Source organism: Scleropages formosus, chromosome 23, assembly GCF_900964775.1.
Source record: "Scleropages formosus chromosome 23, fSclFor1.1, whole genome shotgun sequence".
Taxonomy (NCBI): Eukaryota; Metazoa; Chordata; class Actinopteri; order Osteoglossiformes; family Osteoglossidae; genus Scleropages; species Scleropages formosus.
This window is the reverse complement of record NC_041828.1, coordinates 12,290,678-12,310,288: the sequence shown is the minus strand read 5'-3', so window position 1 is coordinate 12,310,288 and position 19,611 is coordinate 12,290,678. Positions and strand designations below refer to the sequence as shown.

Here is a 19,611-nt window from a genome sequence, read left to right as displayed (position 1 = left end):
CAGCGAGACGTGGATCTACTCCGGCTCTATCCTTAGGAACCCGAGGGAGCTGTTAACAGAGCAATATTAATCACCAGTTGGGGGGAGGCTCTGCCCTTGGGTGCGGGCGCCTGCCTCGGTGCTGCAGCGGTGTGTCACCATGCCGCTGCCCCTGCGAGTCGCCGAGGCCTGCAGACTCCCTAGAGTCGCACTGCAGCATCTACGGGCCCAGCGCGAAGAGAGGGAAAAAAGCACGCCGGGACGGTGAGATGTTGAAACATTCCTCCGGCTGAGGTGATAAACGGCTGTGTAATCTTTGCGAGGGGAGAGCAGCTGCTGCCAGGGGATTTGGAGATAACGTTTCATACCATGAAATTCCTTCCATCCCTGCTCGATCAAAGGCACGTCCGCACGCAGACACGACGACGGCGGGGGATATTAAAGCTTGCCCGTCTCTGCAGCCGCACCGCTGCTCCCGACCCGGAGCTTCGAAATCCTCTCACGAGTCAGTCAGATTTCCAAATTTGCTCCCTCGCCTCCGCTGCACTTCCTGTGTTTTTTGATCCTGCTGCTTTTATGACATACTCATGAAGGATTCTGTAGACGCGCATTCTGTCTCGGAAGCACAGGGGAAAGAGCAGCTTTCGAGGGGTACGTTTTTTATTCCGGCAATGTTTTGCGCAGGAATCGCCGACGTGCGAGATGATTCCGGTTTCCACCTCACCCGGATGAACCAAAGCGGCCGAAATCGCAAATATAGCGATGCGTAACATTCTTAACCTTCTTACAGCATTCAGTACCGGCATCGTGTCTACGAAGAACTCCGAGGACACGGAGTAAATCAGCTTAGTGCATCTTCCCTTGTATCCCGTGTGAATTTAGTAACAGATCTTTGTGGCTTTCCTAAGGTGAGTGCGTGATTTCGTACGGGAGTGAGTGAGTGAGTGAGTGAGTGAGTGAGTGAGTGTGGCTACCCTGCCATGGACTGGCATCCCATCCAGGGTGTATCCCTTCAAGTCTGGTACCCAGCTTCTGAACTGCTGTGACCATGACAAGGACAAGTAGTTAATGAAAGTGAGTAAGCAACACCTACTCTCTGACACCATAGTCAAACTACAAAAGTCACCCATTCAAGACCCAGAGGAGTCCTCCTTAACCTTTTAAGTGAACAAATATTTTTTTTGCTCCTGTCAACCTGCTGTATCACTGAGGAAAACTGGTGTGTCACCTAAAAAATGACAAATACAAAAATCCCGCCATGTTTCTCGGTGCAAACATGATTCCCAAAAGAATGTACGTTTTACACCCACACATCATCTGAAACCGCTTGACCCATACGGGGTCGCAGGAAGCCGGACCCTAACCCGGCAACACAGGGCGAAAGGTTGGAGGGGGAGGGGACACATCCAGGATGGGACGCCAGTCCATCGCAAGGCACCCCAAGCGGGACTTGAACCTCAGACCCACCGGAGAGGAGGACCTAGTCCAAGCCACTGTGCCACCGTGCCCTCCTTACTTCATATACTTCTTATACCCTTTACGCAGAATGAGTGTGTGTTGCCAGAGAGAAAGGACTGCAGCCTATGAACTCATGCTCTGCATCACAATGTCTACTAAATGGCCCTGTTACCAGGGTACGCGGCCCGGCCTTTGGAGGTGAGATGGAAACCACATGTCCAGAACGGTCCCACCCAGTGACGGGGCAGGTCACCCTGGTCACCCCACACTCCCCTCAAACCCACTTATTTACAGTGCTCCACAAAGGCCTTGTGCAGTATGTTTTCATGCCGAAAAAGGCTGTTTTCGTGCAGAAGTTAATATTAGTCTCGGGTTTTGGACCTCGGGTGTGTGGGAAGCGTGGGTGTCTTCCTGAGTGTTGCCGCTCTGTCTTATTATAAAGCAACGGCCAGAGGGCTCCGAGTGGCCACCCACACCGTGAATGAGAGAAGTGCCACGTGGAGACACCAGCTCCTCCTGGTTCTCCACCCAGGGTGCCTCGGGGCCCTGCAGCCAACCCCACTGTCTACCTCTCTACCCACCGAGGGATCTAGCGCCTGCTTTACCCCTGTGGCTTCAACATGCCTCTCATCACATGTCTAATATGTATCACGGGACTTTACGCAGACGTATGTTATGCGTTGGACAAATAACCAGGGCAAAAATGGAAATTTAATCAAAAATGGAGACGCAATCAATGCATCATCGGTAGCATTCAGATCGGTTGGCAGTTTTCGGTAAGCAGGGTCACCACGCGTCTACACATCAGCAAAACGCAGAGGCTGGTGCAGACCAGACAGTGAGAGTGTGACATGCCTCGTTTTCGCTCTCTCCATTCTACCACGAGAGGTTCACACAGTCCATTTCCAAACTGTCCCGAAAGTGAGAGATGTCCTTCCGACTCATCGACCTGGAGCACGACTCCGATTTTCCACCTCATGGCACCGGCATCAGGACTTTGAATGGCAAGGAGTGGATTTAGTGGCTTCGCTGGAGGACTGGCTGTTCAGGATCTCCATCATTCTTCAGTCCTTGGTGGCACCAAGGTCCCTGCCATCCTGCCGATGTCTCAGCTCTCATTGCCCCACACCACTTCGACCACTCGCTCACTCACTTACCGACTCGTTTACTGACTCGCTTGCTTACTCACATACTTACCTGTCCTTTGCTGCCTGTCCTTGTCAGAGTCTCAGGGGACTGGAGCCTATCCCAGAATCATTGGCTTCAATGCTAGGAGGTGAACATCCTGGACAGGATGCCAGTCCATCACAGGCACTAAAAACAATGACACGATCGACGAGATTTCAAAAGCCAATTGTGGAAAGAATGCATGTTATTATTGTTTGAATTTGCAGCTTATGTTGCAGTGAAGCTATCGCATTAGTATTCATAGAGGACCTGCGTACACTGTGGCCTGCAGCAACGCGAGTTTTTTCAGTCTGCTCTTTATGGTAAATAAGTTTTAGCCGAAACAAACAACATTAAGTGAAAAAAATATGAAGTGCTCCAATTTTCTAGTGTTTCTGTGAAACGCCTGTTTAAAACGGCGCTCTCTCCGCTGAGCTCATGTTAAAGGTGAAGCAGAAAAACAGAATTATCTATTCATTTCATACCCTAACTCTAACCTATTTAACTGAGAGATGGAGGAAATTTTGGAAGATCCACGTTTGATTCCGGTGTTTGTGATCGCAGTGTTTGCCTTGAGAGTCCAAAGGCTGATACAATCTTTCTGAAATGGCACAAGGAACAGAAGGGAACGATTAAAAAAGAAAAAAAAAAAAACAAGTCAATTTAAACAAATCTTATGCTGAGCTAAGAAATTTCACTTCGTTTATTGGACATGGTAAATAAAAAGGGTGGCTTTGAGAGATCAGTGGGTCTTTATAAATGACCCCGCTTTGTGTCAGAAGACTTGGACGGGAATGAAGAGCAAATAGCAGCACCGTGATACTTTACGCTTCGGTCCGAAGTACAAACCCGTCCTGAACTGGGATGAACTGGCGGTACGGCCCGTGTCGCGCAAAATATCCATCGGCAGTCATCGACGGTATTTAAAGGGTACCTTTAACCTTATTTCGGTCTCCCTGGAAACGGTGCTAAAGAGTGTCTTGTTTTCTTCTTCTCCCTGTTGCCAACAAAATCAAACGGAGTAACACTATCCCCTTTCCTTATGCTGTGAGTATGTTTTCTCTTCTTTGTGGCATATTTTTTGGCCCAGCTGTGTGCGGCGAGACCATGTGACCTGGCCGTGTGTGTTTGGGAAGGAACAGTTGCTGGGTTATGAGATTATCCACCGCTGAGTATGGCATCGGGGGACTTGGTGGAAGGGGGTGAAGTACACATTGATGCTGGACGCTCCCTTGGAGCTCCTCTCAAAAGCATCAGGCAACACGGGAGGGCGGTACAGCCGGCCAGTGCCGTTCCCCTTCCGTGTTCTCTCGGAGCGCGGGGACTCCGATGGGTGTAACATGAAGACAGAGCAATTATATGTTTGCAAACACGCGTGCAGAAAAGGCTGGGTGTAGAAGCCGCAGCCTTACTGCAGAGAAAATGAGTGCGTGCTTGCGAAAAAAATGTGTGCACACCTCTACGAGCTGTGTTTTATATATATATGTCTGTATATATAGCGAGCGGGCACACGAGCAAATGCTCACACACGTTTATTAAGTCTCCTTATTTCAAATGAACTGGAAATAAGTGAAATTAAAAAGGGATGAAGATGAGCTAATCAAAATTAGCGCTATGAATAATTAAATGTGCTCGGATAATTTTCCTCGGCAGTCCAGCGTGTGTGTGTGTGTGTGTTTGCGTGTGTGTGTGGGCCCAGCACACCGGGGATGGATCCTCCGGTGGCCTGTGCGACATTCCCCACTGCGCATCATCTTAATGTCATCAGAGATGCCCACAAGGCGTGTAATGAAGTTGAAGCCTCCTGTTTGCGTGTGAAGTGGCACCTGACAGCTGCGGGTCGGTAGGATCAGCGGGTTAAACGTTCACCCGAAGTTGCCCCGGGATGCGATTGCGGCGTGGAGCTCGGCTCATACGGTGCGTTCCTGCTTGTGTACGCTTCCTCTCCCAACGCCGCAGCCTCTCAGAGTGATCGCTGAAAACAAAGTTGGGGTGGGTATGAGGACAGCGGAGACACCCATATCCCCTGTTTTTTCAACACGCTGCCTTTCCAAGTCTTGGCCCTGTTTGTTTACTGCTGGCCCAAACACTGTGTTGTGTTGCCCCCTCCCCAGACCCTGATTGGCCAGATGCCCTTCCCACCCCTCGCTCGCTCTTTCTCTCGCTCTCTCTCTCTCTCTCTCTCTCTCTCTCGCTCGCTCACTCCCTCCTCAGTTTTATCTTGGGAAGTTAATTTCAGCGGCAGCAGTACACCACAGGCCTTCTAGACACAGGCGAGTAGCCAGGACAAAGCATGAGAGAGAAAGGAAATATCTTTGCGCGCTCTTTTTAGCAAAAGAAAAACGTCCGAGGTTCGCCCTTCAGCATTCCCGCATTCCAGCATCGCAAAAGCTGTGTTGCGTAGGGTTGTGCTTTGTAAACCGCACCAGCATAGGTGGGCCTGCAGTCAACTGCAGTGAACCTGCTCTACCATCTCTGTCTCTGCCCTTCTGTTTTCTCCTTTTTTCTTCTTCACTGTGTTGTCCCTCTAAAGTGTCTTTACGGTCCTGCTACTGTCAATGTGCTTGGCAGGAAGCCACCGATCTCCAGAAACCGTGGTGAAGACATGGGTTCATGGCCTTTTGATTAGCTCATTGAGCAGGTGGCCATGCTGCCGTGAGTGTGTCTTCTGTGATGGTCTGCAGAGGTCTAACCCCTTGCAACCTTTCCATCTTTTCCAGAGCAGTCTCTAACAATGTTTAATGTGATGTCTGAGGTGGCAAGAGACGTGGCTAATCGTCCAGCAGCAGCGGGGGAGAGAGGCCCTGCATCTGGGCCTGGAAGTTATTCCAGGACACACTTCTCGCTTACTGCTTGAAAGTTGGTTTGATAGCACAGCTAGAGTCTCTACAGGGTTAAGACTACATGCATCAAAAGGTGGTTGGCAGTATGGTTGTAAATGTCAGATTTTTTGAATGTCAATGCAAACAATGATAGAGAACACGATAGAGAGAGGAGATGATGCACCAGATATCCTCTCCTATACTTACATTTTCAAAAACTTTGTTGTGCTCTGAGGGGTGTGGGGGTGCAGCAGGATCAGCCGGTGCCCGTTGTGTGGCGGGTCTGGGGTTCGAGCCCTGCTGGGGGTGCCTTGTGCCGGACTGGCGTCCCGTCCAGGGTGCGTCCACTTCCCCTTTGGCCTTTTGCGCCCTGTGTTGCCGTGTACGACTACAACTCCGACTCGTTGTGACCCCGCTCGGGACAAGAGGTTATTCACAATGGATGGATGTTGTGCTCTGTCACAATGCTGAAAGGCTCTTCTGAAAAACTGTCAAAAAAGATCAGCTGGTCAAAATGTAATGTAAGCACAATTTTAAAAAAAATAAAATTATTTACAAGTGAAATATGGTTTCATTACATACTGATTTCTCCTCCGTGAACCGCCACCTTATCGTGGTGGAGGGGTTTGAGTGCCTGAATGAGTCCAGGAGCTATGTTGTCTGGGGCTACATGCCCCTGGTAGGGTCTCCCATGGCAGACAGGTCCTGGATGACAGACGAGACAAAGCGCGGTTCAAAAACCCCTTATGACAAAAAAATCAAGGCGTCCGTTTACCCCGCCCGGTATGGGGTCACCGGGGCCCCACCCTGGAGCCAGGCCTGGGGGGGGGGCTCGCATGCGAGCGCCTGGTGGCCAGGTCTATGCCCACGGGGCCTGGCCGGGCTCAGCCCGAAGCCACAACGTGGAGCCGCTCTTCGGTGGGCTCACCACCTGCCGGAGAAACCATAAGGGGCCGGTGCGTTGTGATTTGGGCGGTGGTCGGGGCCGAGTGCCCGGCCGACCCAAACCTCGGGCGCCAACTCTGGTTTTTGGGACTTGGAATGTCACCTCACTGGCGGGGAAGGAGCCTGAGCTGGTGCGGGAAGTTGAGAGATACCGTCTAGATATAGTCGGGCTCACTTCCACTCACAGCTTGGGTTCTGGAACCACTCTACTCGATCGAGGGTGGACTCTCCACTATTCTGGCGTTGCCCAAGGTGAGAGGCGGCGGGCTGGTGTGGGCTTATTAATAGCCCCCCAGTTCAGCCGCCATGTGTTGGAGTCTACCCCGGTGAATGAGAGGGTCATCTCCCTACGCCTTCGGGTCAGGGAACGGTCTCTCACTGTCGTTTGTGCTTATGCGCCTAGCGGCAGTGTAGAGTACCCGGCCTTTTTAGAGTCCCTGGGGGGCGTGCTGGAAAGCGCTCCCACTGGGGACTCTGTCGTTCTACTGGGGGACTTTAATGCCCACGTGGGCAGCGACAGTGATACCTGGAGGGGCGTGATTGGGAGGAACGGCCTCCCTGATCTGAACCCGAGCGGTGAGTTGTTATTGGATTTCTGTGCTAGTCGCGGTTTATCCATAACGAACACCATGTTCATGCATAAGGGTGTCCACCAGTGCACTTGGCACCAGGACACCCTAGGTCGGAGGTCGATGATCGACTTTGTAGTCGTTTCTTCTGACCTTCGGCCATATGTCTTGGACACTCGGGTGAAGAGAGGGGCTGAGCTGTCAACTGATCACCACCTGGTGGTGAGTTGGATTCGATGGCGGGGGAAAAAGCTGGACAGACCTGGCAGGCCCAAACGCATAGTGAGGGTCTGTTGGGAACGTTTGGCGGAGGCCCCTGTCAGAGAGGTCTTCAACTCCCACCTCCGACAGAGCTTCAACCAGGTCCCGAGGGAGGTGGGGGACATTGAGTCTGAATGGACTATGTTCCGCTCCTCCATTGTCGGTGCGGCTGTTCGGAGCTGCGGCCATAAGGTCTCCGGTGCCTGTCGCGGCGGCAATCCCCGAACACGGTGGTGGACACCGGAAGTAAGGGATGCCGTCAAGCTGAAGAAGGAGTTCTATCGGGCCTGGCTGGCTCATGGGACTCCTGAAGCAGCTGACGGGTACCGACGGGCCAAACGGAGCGCGGCTCTGGCAGTCGCCGCGGCAAAAACTCGGGCTTGGGAGGAGTTCGGTGAGGCCATGGAGGAAGACTTTCGGTCGGCCTCAAAGAGATTCTGGCAAACCGTCCGGCGACTCAGAGGGGGGAAGCGGTGTTCCACGAACACTGTTTACAGTGGAAGTGGTGCGCTGCTGACCTCAGCTGAGGATGTTCTCGGGCGGTGGAAGGAGTACTTTGAGGATCTCCTCAATCCCTCCGACACGCCTTCCGTAGAGGAAGCTGAGGCTGGGGACTCGGAGGGGGACTCGTCCATTACCCTGGCTGAAGTTGCTGAGGTAGTCAAAAAACTCCTCGGTGGCAAGGCTCCGGGGGTGGATGAGATCCGCCCCGAGTTTCTCAAGTCTCTGGATGTTGTGGGGCTGTCTTGGCTGACACGCCTCTGCAGCATCGCGTGGAGTTCGGGAACGGTGCCTCTGGACTGGCAGACCGGGGTGGTGGTCCCTCTTTTTAAGAAGGGGGACCGGAGATTGTGTTCCAACTACAGGGGGATCACACTCCTTAGCCTCCCTGGGAAAGTCTATGCCAGGGTACTGGAAAGGAGAATCCGACCGATAGTCGAACCTCGGATCCAGGAGGAGCAATGCGGTTTTCGCCCTGGCCGTGGAACACTGGACCAGCTCTATACCCTCACTAGGGTGTTGGAGGGTTCGTGGGAGTTTGCCCAACCAGTCCATATGTGTTTTGTGGACCTGGAGAAGGCATTCGACCGTGTCCCTCGTGGCATCCTGTGGGGGGTGCTTCGGGATTATGGGGTTCGGGGCTCGTTGCTACGGGCTGTTCGTTCCCTGTATGACCGGAGCAGGAGCTTGGTTCGCATTGCCGGCAGTAAGTCAGACCTGTTCCCGGTGCATGTTGGACTCCGCCAGGGCTGCCCTTTGTCACCGATTCTGTTCATTATTTTTATGGACAGAATTTCTAGGCGCAGTCAGGGAACGGAGGGTGTCTGTTTTGGTGGCCGCGAGATCTCGTCTCTGCTTTTTGCGGACGATGTGGTCCTGTTGGCTTCATCAAGTCAAGACTTGCAGCGTGCACTGGGGAGGTTTGCAGCCGAGTGCGAAGCGGCGGGGATGAGAATCAGCACCTCCAAATCCGAGGCCATGGTTCTCAGTCGGAAAAAGGTGGATTGCTCCCTCCGGGTTAGGGGGGAGTTGCTCCCTCAAGTGGAGGAGTTTAAGTATCTTGGGGTCTTGTTCACGAGTGAGGGAAAAATGGAGCGGCAGGTCGACAGACGGATCGGTGCGGCGTCTGCAGTAATGCGGTCATTGTACCGGTCTGTTGTGGTGAAGAGGGAGCTGAGTCGTAAGGCGAAGCTCTCAATTTACCGGTCGATCTACGTTCCTACCCTCACCTATGGTCATGAACTCTGGATCATGACCGAAAGAATGAGATCGCGGATACAAGTGGCAGAAATGAGTTTCCTCCGCAGAGTGGCTGGGCGCACCCTTAGGGATAGGGTGAGGAGCTCAGTCACCCGGGAGGAGCTTGGAGTAGAGCCGCTGCTCCTCCGCATCGAGAGGAGCCAGTTGAGGTGGCTCGGGCATCTGTTCCGGATGCCTCCTGGACGCCTCCCTGGGGAGGTGCTCCGGGCTTGTCCCACTGGGAGGAGGCCTCGGGGCAGACCCAGGACACGTTGGAGAGACTATGTCTCCCGGCTGGCCTGGGAACGCCTTGGGGTTCCCCCAGAGGAACTGGAGGAGGTGTGCGGGGAGAGGGAGGTCTGGAGTACTCTGCTCGGACTGCTGCCCCCGCGACCCGGCCCCGGATAAAAGCGGAGGAAGATGGATGGATGGATACATACTGATTTCACCAAGTGTTAATGAACTGGAAAAAAACCTGGGTCAGGAGCCAGGATTTTGCCAACTTTTTGTAATAACGGTGTTTAATTTCCAGTCTGTGCAAGATTTGGCTTGGACAATGATGCTCATCTGGCCCTGATGACACTCACTGGAATTTCAGGTGATAAATGAAGCCAGCCGGGCTGCATATAAGAGGGATGAGATACTTGTATAAGTTGTGTTTGAAGACTTTTTTTGGGTGTTGTGTTTTTGTAGTTCGACAATAACCTGGTTTTTACTTATTGTTCTGTTAATGAATATTGTCATTCTGAAAGTTTGCTGTCCTTTTCCATGCCGGACCCTCAGCGCTATGACCTGCTGCAAATACTATGCAGACAAAAAGGTCAGTTAAGAAATTCATGTCATCTCCTTTGAACCGCATCATTGTATGGAGTTGCTTTGAACATTTTTCGTTTTTCAGGCCCATATATTACACATGTACCTCTTTATGACTGCTCTGGACCCCCCTTTTTGAGACTGTTACCAGAAACATCAGGTTCTCGTATTTTACGTGAGTAACAAATTTCTGGTCTCTTCACTTGTGTTAAAGGCATTAAGTCAGGGACAGAGAAGAGTACAGACCTATTACTGGGAGATGGTGGTGTCTGAACACATGACCTTCACATACTCATGAGTAAAGAATCTCAGATTTAGGGACTTTTTTGGTTATGAAGAAAGAAAGAAAGTATAGTTCAATAGAAAATTCTGTGGCAGCAAGTCTGTTTAATAAAACTCAGGGCCTGCTGTTATAGTGCTTGAGTTCCTTAACAATGAACAGTGCCCAAGGAAGTGAACTTTCATCTTCTGAAAACAGTGCAGTTGACTGGCTACCCACCCAGTGCTACAGCTCCAAATGCTGAATTTGCCAAGTAAGTGAATAAAAGAGCAGTAAAGGTATCACTTTTGGATAAATATGTGCCTGCTGCATGAGGATGCGGAACATAGAGGCGTCCAGCAGGTAGCAGAATGTGGGTCCATTTCCTTTCCTTTCGATATTGTGGTTAATCTGAGCACAAGGTCACCAGTCAGTGGGGCACATGTCATGTGAGAACAATTTGGATGTAAATAGTGCTGTAAGTGGGCGCTTTAGCCTTCTCAGTATCCACAGCAAACCACCAAGGTAAGCCAATAAATTGCAAACTATCAAGAGCATAAAGAAAGACAAACCAAAATCCTAAAGACCAATTAATGCATGATTTCCTCTGATTTGCCCAGTGAATTATTGATTTAACTGACACTTTTCTCCAAGGCGACTTACGGCTTTAAGGGCCAAGGATTTACGACTCTATAGAGCTGGGTAACTCAATTCAGGGTTAGTGCCTTGATCAAGGATACTACAGGAGATGGCATTCAAAGGTTTGCCTTTATTCATTTTGTGGTCGTTTTATCCAGTGACGTACAACCCATAAAAAACAAAAGTGCATTTCACCAACCGATGGAGAGATGTAAATACAGACAAGTGATTCTCAAAGGAGTATCACTTTATCTGGTGGCATGGTGGCACAATGAGTAGTGCTGCTGTCTCAGAGTGCGTGGGTGATGCGAGAGAATGTGGGTTTGATCCCCTCTCAGTCTGTGTGGAGTTTGTATGTTCTTCCCCTGTCTGTATGTGTTTCCTCCCCCAGTCCAAAGACATGCTGTTCAGGTCCCCCCATAGTGTGTGAGTGATGGAGAGAGTGTGTGTGTTCCACTGATGTATGGATGTGTGACCTAGTATATCTAGCAGTGTAAGTCACCTTGGTGAATAAGGGGTGGGCTGGTAACACTACATAGAGCTCCTTGGAAGTTGTTTTGGAGAAAAGCATCTGCTAAATAAATGAATGTAAATCTGATGTCAGCATTTAAACCAGCATGCTTTACATGGGGCAACTGTATATACACCAACCTCGGATCCTCTGAGTGCAAGGCAGTAGCTCTAACCACTACACCCCTAGGTGCCCCTTGAAATGAAGTGAACTGACAGCAATACAGGAAAAAATGTTCAGTAAGATCTTTGTTGCACCATTTCATGTTCTCCAGGTAGTTAATGTTAACAGTATTTTGTACTGTATTTGTCCACATTAAGGTTACATTTAGCGATCTGCAATTCACACAGCTGATGTGTGCTTAAAGACAGACCTTCTAACCTCTGTTCTGCTTTCCTCACAGCGACAGGGCCCAAACCAGCCGCAGCCAGGGAGCAACGGCAAAACGGACTGAGCAGGAACATCGAGCTGTTTCTTATCAGATGAATTGGCCTATCGTACAAGCCCAGTGTGGTCGTGGTGGCCTCTAGTTGAAAGGACATCTCGCTTATGCTTTTTTGTTTTTTTTTTACACATTTAGCTGCAGATTGCAAACTCTGAGCTCAGGTCGTACACGGAACCAGCGAGATGACTCATGATATGGAGTGACAGCCTGTAGACTCCACTCCAGGTGAATTGGGGTTAGGGTGTTTCCCTCCAGACCATGCATGTCTTTATGAAGCTCCACGTTGGAGTAGGGGCTCGTGCAGGTCCAGCAGAAAATTGTATTGTTCTACCTTAGTGTAGCCTGTGGCACTGGGGTGCCAGGGATGTGCATAGGGAGCGGTTTTATAAAAAAGGTGAATCAGGCACAGCTGGAGACAGGTTGGGTCCTGAGAGGCTGGATCCTCATGGTTCCCCAGGCTAAAGCAGGCCTTCAGAACTCTATGGGTAAGTTGTTGGTTGGCTTTTAATGATATTTTGACTGTGATGAAGTGTGTTTAATGTTCATGTATTTTACGGAGCTGTTGATTGCTTTCTTAAAAGGTACATTGTGATATTGGGAAATTTGCTGGATGAATGCAGCTGGAGTCTGTTTGGTTTGGTCTTTTTGGTTTTCATCTTTGGAATCTGGGTTTAGTGTTGAGATGCTTTGTTGCATATGTGTACTCTGAGATGTTTCTGCTCGGTGTTGCAGTGTTGGTATCGTGTCCTGTACGCCATACCTTCTGCATTACTAACTGCTGTTCTTTAGGAATTGCAATTCTTTTACAACTAGTTACACTTTCATTACTTTATTTTAGAAAGACAGGCAGTGCTGGAATTTGAACAGTTACTGTCTCTTTTTAAGTGAGGATCCCAATGGCATTTTAGTAAGTTTGACTTTTTAGGTACGTGTTAAAAATTAGGCTGCCGGCTCGGTCGCTTTTCTGGCCAAGACTGGTTTTATGCAAGCGTCTGGCTGGTTTTCAATTCGCCTGTTGCACGCTCTTTTAAATGTGTTGTACGTATTGGGTTGGGAACCAGTCTAGACGAGACTCACCCACTCCCACTCTTTGGCAAGCTTGCTGCACGCTTTCCACCGTAGATGAACTATGTAGAACCCTAAAGGCTCTCGCTTTGGGATCTGAACGTGTAGAACATGTGTGGGCCACTCTTCAACTACTGGGACAGGTGGATGGTGGGCAACAATTTCTCTAACCAAGAAGATGCTGATTTTTTTTTTTTTTTCTTTTAAAACCTTTTCTCTTTGTGAACTCTGTTTTAATAGTTTGTTTGCCCTTTTACTCTGTTAGATTTTAATTCTGATTTCAGAGCTCCACTTTGCCCCAAGAATAAACCGAGAGGTGGCGTAATCAGCGCTGTGCCACTGTTACATTAGGTTTCACAGAAAAACTTAACTGGGCCTCTGTAATTGCAAAATTCCATTGCCACAATGGAAGTTATTGTTAAAACACTAAATTATGCTTGTAATCTGAAGGCTAAAGACATGAGAGGTTGCATAAGCACATCGGGAAGCTGCTTAACTGCGGGAGAGAAGGTAACAAATCCAGGGTGGGTGGGTAGAGAGGTGGGATTTATCAGGATTAAATTTGAGTACCTTAACTCTTCTACAGAAATAATTTTACAAACTTAATGGCATGAAATAATGGGAAAAAAGTCCTTGTGACAAAGAGTAAGAGTGTAGCTGTATTTTTTGGGGCGCTTGTCGTTTCTGCATTTGAACCTGCCGCTCCAAACCCTGTTCTATAATCTGAAACCTCAACACTAATCTATTGGATTGATGACTTGCATAATGGAGTAGATTTTTATCAGATCCGGTTGATTTAAAAGCAGTTTTTTTTTTTGCGGTGGGGAGAGGAGGGAGTAAATGAGATTTATATAAGCATAAACAAATGTTGCTGGTATTAATGTGTCACTAGCCTCTGCTGCAGCCAACAAGCGACTGGATTCAGCGGACATACCGCACTGCACCATTACCGTGCAATTAATTTGCATCCCAAAAAAGAGGGTACAACATTCTGCATGCATTACTTGCTCACTCGCTGTTTAATTAATGCTGCTGTTTGACACTTTATGAATGGCTGCAGAGGAATTCAGCCGGTGAGGGGTGGCACAAACGAGGAGGTAGATGTTTTGTTCGGTCGCCGCATGTCTGCATCCCTCGGAGGAGCTCCTTGCTGTCTGGAGCTGGAGGTTCCACGGCTGGGGCTTTCCCAGGGAACTCCTGGCCTGAGGGTGCCTGCGGATCAAAGCGCTGGCATCGCTTTCTCATGCACCCTCGTAAATGCCGTCTAGCCGTACTACCTTCTCGCAGGAGAAAGGTGCCCCATGTGCGACCCTGCCTGGAGGAGAGACAATGCCCTGAGTCTGAGCGAGATGGCAGGGATTGTGTTTTCCTGGAAGGACGGAGCTCTGCCAGGACTAAAACGACCACCGAGACAGACGACTGACAGCTGAGAAGCGATGAGGAGGAGTGAGGAGCAGAGCGGGGCAGGCGTTCGCTCGTCGCTTGTCACTCCGCTGAGGTGAAGGCTGCTCCCCAGGTGATCTGGAGCGACCCTGTCGAAGAGAAAGCCTCTGCCAGGAAAGGAGAGCGTGATGAGCCAGCCAGGGAGAGCCATTAGCAGCATGCATGTGATAATTACCCCCATGAGTTTCCACCCTGTGAAGACGTACATCCTAAAGTTAAATAGATTAGACAGATAAAAACTCTGCAGTTTCCTTTGGGATCAATAAAGTTACCTGAATATACAGAGCACAACAAAGGCGGTGAACAAATGTAGCATTGCGCTCATATTTTATGAGATATAACCAGCGATTATGTCTGTTGCTGCTCGATTGATGTAGATCTGCTTTCCTTTGTTCACTCACTCAAGTCCTTGTTGACATGTGGGGGTGAGTACGTTGGCTGTGCCGTGACAAGCAACTGGGAGTAATTCACTCACACACACACAGACAGAGAGACAGAGGCAGGAAGGAAGGGGACTCCGGCTAGCGATTCACAGGGAAATGAGCTTTTAGGTGATGGAAAAAGGGCTTTACTATACAAAGTAGTAGTAGAGGTTTGTGACTCGTTTACATAAATAGAAACATTTATCATTTTGTCCGAAAGCCTGAGCTTTATTGCAGCTCTGGCTTAAACTGTATCTGGAGAATAAAAATAATCCGACTAAGGACAACGGCAAACTATTATCTCCTAGTCTGATAAATTTTATGTACCTGCCAACAACTTGTTTTCTGCCAAAGATATTTAAAAAAAAAAAAAAAAAAAAAGTTGCAGGTATTTTGCAGCTGAAGTACTTTGGCTCAGAGGTGCTGAGGCCATTCTCCACCTAGGATGTGAATGGGCTGCTGGCTGCTTGGACAATTCGCTATGGTCCATAAGGTGGGATGCTGAAAGTGACCGTGATGAATAACCATAGTAACAGTCCTAAACTGAGTGTCTTCTGTTTCCTGGTGTTTTTTTTTCCCCTTCTTCTACCATTCATAACAAGGCTAGAGCCATGGCTTTCCTTGGCTCATCTCCTATGTATTAAATCCTCAGTGATTTGCCCTCTTGGAACCATTTGTGTATGTGCCGTAGGAAACCATCTCCCGTCTCGCGAATGTGAACACGCTGCTGCTATAAAGTCAGCATGCCAGGAAAAGCACCGGAGCTGCGTAGGCTGAGCGGGATAAATCCTCTGCAAAACAGTGGCCATCGGCCTTGACGGACACTCACTCTACGTGCAAAGCTTTTCTGAAATGAAGTACAGTCGGCTTGCCGCGGAGAAGTGGCTATTTGTAACACAGGTCAATAGCAGCTCAATAATGTTTGAAGTTATGTTCTGGCTGTCATTCCTGATGCGTTGGCAATGACGAAACCTTGTTATATGGTTTATCTGGACGTATTATTAGCGCTGTTAAAAGTTGCTCCCTATTTGCAGCACATCCATTATGAGTGAGCATAAATTTGTTCAACAGTAATTAGGCTTTATGACTTGTGTAATTTGTGCTGTCATTTTGCTGGTGCATGCTCTTTGTGCCTGTGCATTGATTGTGTGTTTATTTGGGGAGGGCCTTTGTGTCCTGCGGTGCCTGTGTGGCTTTGGATGCCCAGTGAGTACACTCTGCCTCCAGCTTGTGTGCCATGAGCGCATCTGTCAGATGGCGCAGAAGTGGTTATGTCATTAAACGCTCCTGCTTGGTACCGCTTGGGTCCTGTGGACCGGTCTGTCATTCTGGGTGAGCGTTTGTGATCTTCAAACTGTGCTTTGGAATTATAGTGCTGAACAAGCTGGGAACAAATGTAATGTTGGTTTTCTTTTTTTTTGAGAATTTGGTATATCCTGTTTGGGGAACTTTTACCATCTTTTTGCTGTAATGTGGCAAGAGTGGGCCGATTGCCTTGTTTCCGGTCATTTTCCGTGGTCGAACCCAGCTGTGCCCTTCTGGGCTCTCTACCACTATAACAATAATTCCCACTGAACCCTCTTACATGGTCCTCTTCAGAGAGACAGGAAAAATAAAGAAACGACTAGACTCGTTAAAAAAAGAAAAGTCTAGGGGGATTTCTTGGCACCTCTGTGACTTTGCCCATCTGCACTTAACTCCCACCTTCAGACAACTTAATTGCTGACTACTTAGCAGTGCACTGTTCCCCGAAAGTGGGCTGGGATTAATGTTTCGTTGTGCTTCCTGACCTTACAGAAAAGCTATATTTTTGATCAAGCACTGCAGCTTTTAATGGATGAACCATAAAGGATTTCAAATGTATGTTTTTCGCATAAATATTTACATTTAAAACGTTATGTAAGTAATAAAACGGTAAAGATAAAAATATGTTGTTGCCTTGCAGTTTAATGAAACCCAACATGTTTTTTTTATTTTAATGAGGTGCACTTAAAGATGTGTGTGCCTGCTGACGAAAGACATTACTTTCATACTTGCTGTCTAAACGGACAGTCCTTGTTTTGAGTAGCTATATGTATTAACTCCAGCCGAGTTCATCTGATGGGTGATTTAACAAATCTAGGAAAACACCATAATGTGCAGATTTAACATTTTTCATGTTTTACACTAACTGTACAACCTCTAAACATTAGTTCTATGAGGTTAAGTTGATCGTTTTTTCTTTTTTATAAAAAAAAAAAAAAAAAAAAAAACGTTTTAAAAAGTCCCAACCTCTTCTATAGCGGCTAAATTGCTTTTTTTCATTTCTGCTACATCAGTCTACGCTTGACAGGTGTGATTTGACCGTGTTTCATTATTAATATAGGTAATGGTATGTTGATGTGTGGGGCAGCTGACGGTGCAGTGGATAGAGCTGATGTGAAGATTGCAGGTTCAAAACCCACTTACTGCTGTAGTACCCTTGAGCAAGGTACTTCCCCTGAACTGGTACAATAAAATTACACAGATTTATAAATATGAAACAATTGTAGGTCGCTTGACATTGTAAGCTGCTTTGGAGAAAAGTACCAGCTGAATGATAAAAGTAATGTATACACTCATTTGTCATGTAGCTATCTATATTTTGGTTATTGACACACCTGGCTATTTACTAAAGAAAAACAGTCGGAGTACATTTCTGAGGTGAGTAGAACCCTGAAATATTAAATTTGAAAATGTATTTTATTTAAATCAAACAATGTAGATTCTGCACCAAAGGATATATAAGCTATATATATATATATATATATATATATATATAGCAAATGTATAACACTGTTCCACAAAAATCCTTGTAACCCTGGAGCTTCATGCCTGTGATAAATGCATGAATTCCTATTTTATTATTGCATTTATCTGATGTTTTTGCCAAAGCGACTTGCAGTGTTAAAGTTAGTTATTTACTCATTTATACAGCTGAGTAATTTTCAGCAGGGTAATTTTAGGGTAAGTACCTTGCTCAAGGGTACTACAGCCAGAGATGGGGATCAAACCTGCAACCTTTGGGTCTAAAGGCAGTAACTCTAACTACTACGCTAGCAGCTGTCCCCGTTCTTCCTTTAGTATTTGTGTGTAAGCTGTCCCCGGTCAAGCCCTCTCTTTCTAGCGTTCGCCCTTGCGTCCAACTTCATGATGTGGGTCGTGACCCAGCAGAGTGACTGATCTGCCTTCCCGGCACCTGCTCACATCCCGCAGGGGCCTAATTGGCTTTAGCAGCTTGGCCGCACTCTGAGCGGAAGCTGGCACTGTTCTTCCACAACCATGGAGACGCTGAGACGCGGAGTCTCGCACACCAGCAGACACAAAGATGGACCTGTTGGTCACCTGGTGGTGCTGATCGCTGCTGACTGCTTTTATGTGCTGTGAGTCACGTACTGACCCACATGGCTTTGGAAGGCCACGCAGGCCTGCAAAACGCACATTAGCACGGATGCGGGGCGTTAAAGTAAACCCTTGAGTGCTTTTAATTACGTGGATGTGAGCGCTCTGAAATCAGTTCTTCGTTCCTGTCAGCGTGCATATCAAATCAGACAGATGTCGGGAGGGGGGGGGGTGACTAATTATTTTTAAAAAGTTTGGGGTGAAACTGGTTGGTCTTTGGTTTTTCTTTTTTCCCTTGACTTTGAAGACTGAATCAATGTGATGCCTCTATGAAGTGGCATGAGACTGCAAGTCTGCCATGTCGTGTGTGTGTGTGTGTGTGTGTGTGTGTGTGTGTGTGCTTTTCATTTCTTCTGACCCAGACCTCATTTCCTCTAAATCCTTATCTATTGCGCCTGCCCCTGAATGTGCTCTTTTCTTTTTCATAAACTGAGCCCAGGTGGATTAGGTGAGTATTGTCTTTCTCTCTGCTAGATGTGCCAGCAGCCCCATCAAGGATCAGCCTCGTTTTTGGCAGAAGGGCGAATCGGAATTGAAACATTTCTGTTTTGTGGTACCAGAAAGTTACCATATTTTACATACATTTTTTTTTTTTCTCTTTCTTTTCCCGTTGCTCTCAAAGAAAAGTAGCATTAAATGCTTAGTGATTGACACCCAGTGCAGTAACATAGAACGCAGTTGCAAAAGGTGATCTCATGCCATGCGGTAGGTGTCCTAGTTAAAGCAGGATATATGACACTTGTATTCTGTTGTTGTGGAAAATTCCGATTTTGCGTGTCCATCACTGCTGCATTTCCTCAGGAATATTTCAAATTTCTACATTTTGATGCCCGCTGGACATTACGTAATAAAGGCAATAAGTCTGTCTGAGGAAAGGCAGACCGGCTGAAAGATTAGTTGATGTATCAATATGTATTGATGTGGCATCTGCTTTAACTGGAGAAAACCACTGCACATCTCAACTCTGTGCCATTATTATTCTGCTCTCATGAAGCCATCTGTGCTCTGCTTTTCTCTCCAGCTCTAAATGGATTAATGATAAATACTTTAAGGAATAAGATCTCCATATGAACTACTGTCATGTTTAAGAAAAGGGATGCAGACTGTTTTTTTGCAAACCAGTTTATTTGTGTATGAGTCCTTTAAAAAAAAAAAAAATTACTTGTGGCTATATGACAGTTGGCTTTAAATTCAATCCTGGGTGTAAATTTCAAGAGTTGGACTAAAATATTCAAGCATGTTGAGTTCGCAGTATATAAGGCACCAACGTTTAAAGTAGGATTTAATGGCAACATATTTAAAGACATAATGTCTCCCTGAAAACCTGTAATACTTAGTTATATATTCATCATGTAGGGCTGTGGGAACAAGATCAGTGTAAGAGACTCAAGTGGTTAATAAATGTTATGTAAGCTTTTTATACAAGTTTCCTCAGTCTTGCTTTGCATGTGACAGTGGGCTGAAAAGCTCCATAAATCATTTCACGAAGATACAATCTGGCCTGAGCGTGAAATTACAATATTGAGTTAAAGCTGTATTTGTCTAATTCAGCATTACTCTGAACTCCATAAAGTTATAAGAACAGAGCACTTAATGTTGCATTACCAAAATGTAATACTGAAGTTTTTACACAAGGCTGCTTCTGACATTTTG

General features: G+C 47.5%; 1 protein-coding gene across 1 annotated transcript in view; it reads left to right on the top strand.

The window, feature by feature from the left end:
• The first annotated feature begins 3,634 nt into the window (after positions 1-3,634).
• Positions 3,635-19,611, top strand: part of LOC108922045 (cilia- and flagella-associated protein 20-like) — an 84,054-nt gene continuing 68,077 nt past the window's right edge. Inside the window, exon 1 of the mRNA XM_018731896.2 lies at positions 3,635-3,651. The gene's annotated coding sequence lies outside the window, so the exon portion shown is untranslated. The remainder of the gene's footprint in view (positions 3,652-19,611) is intronic.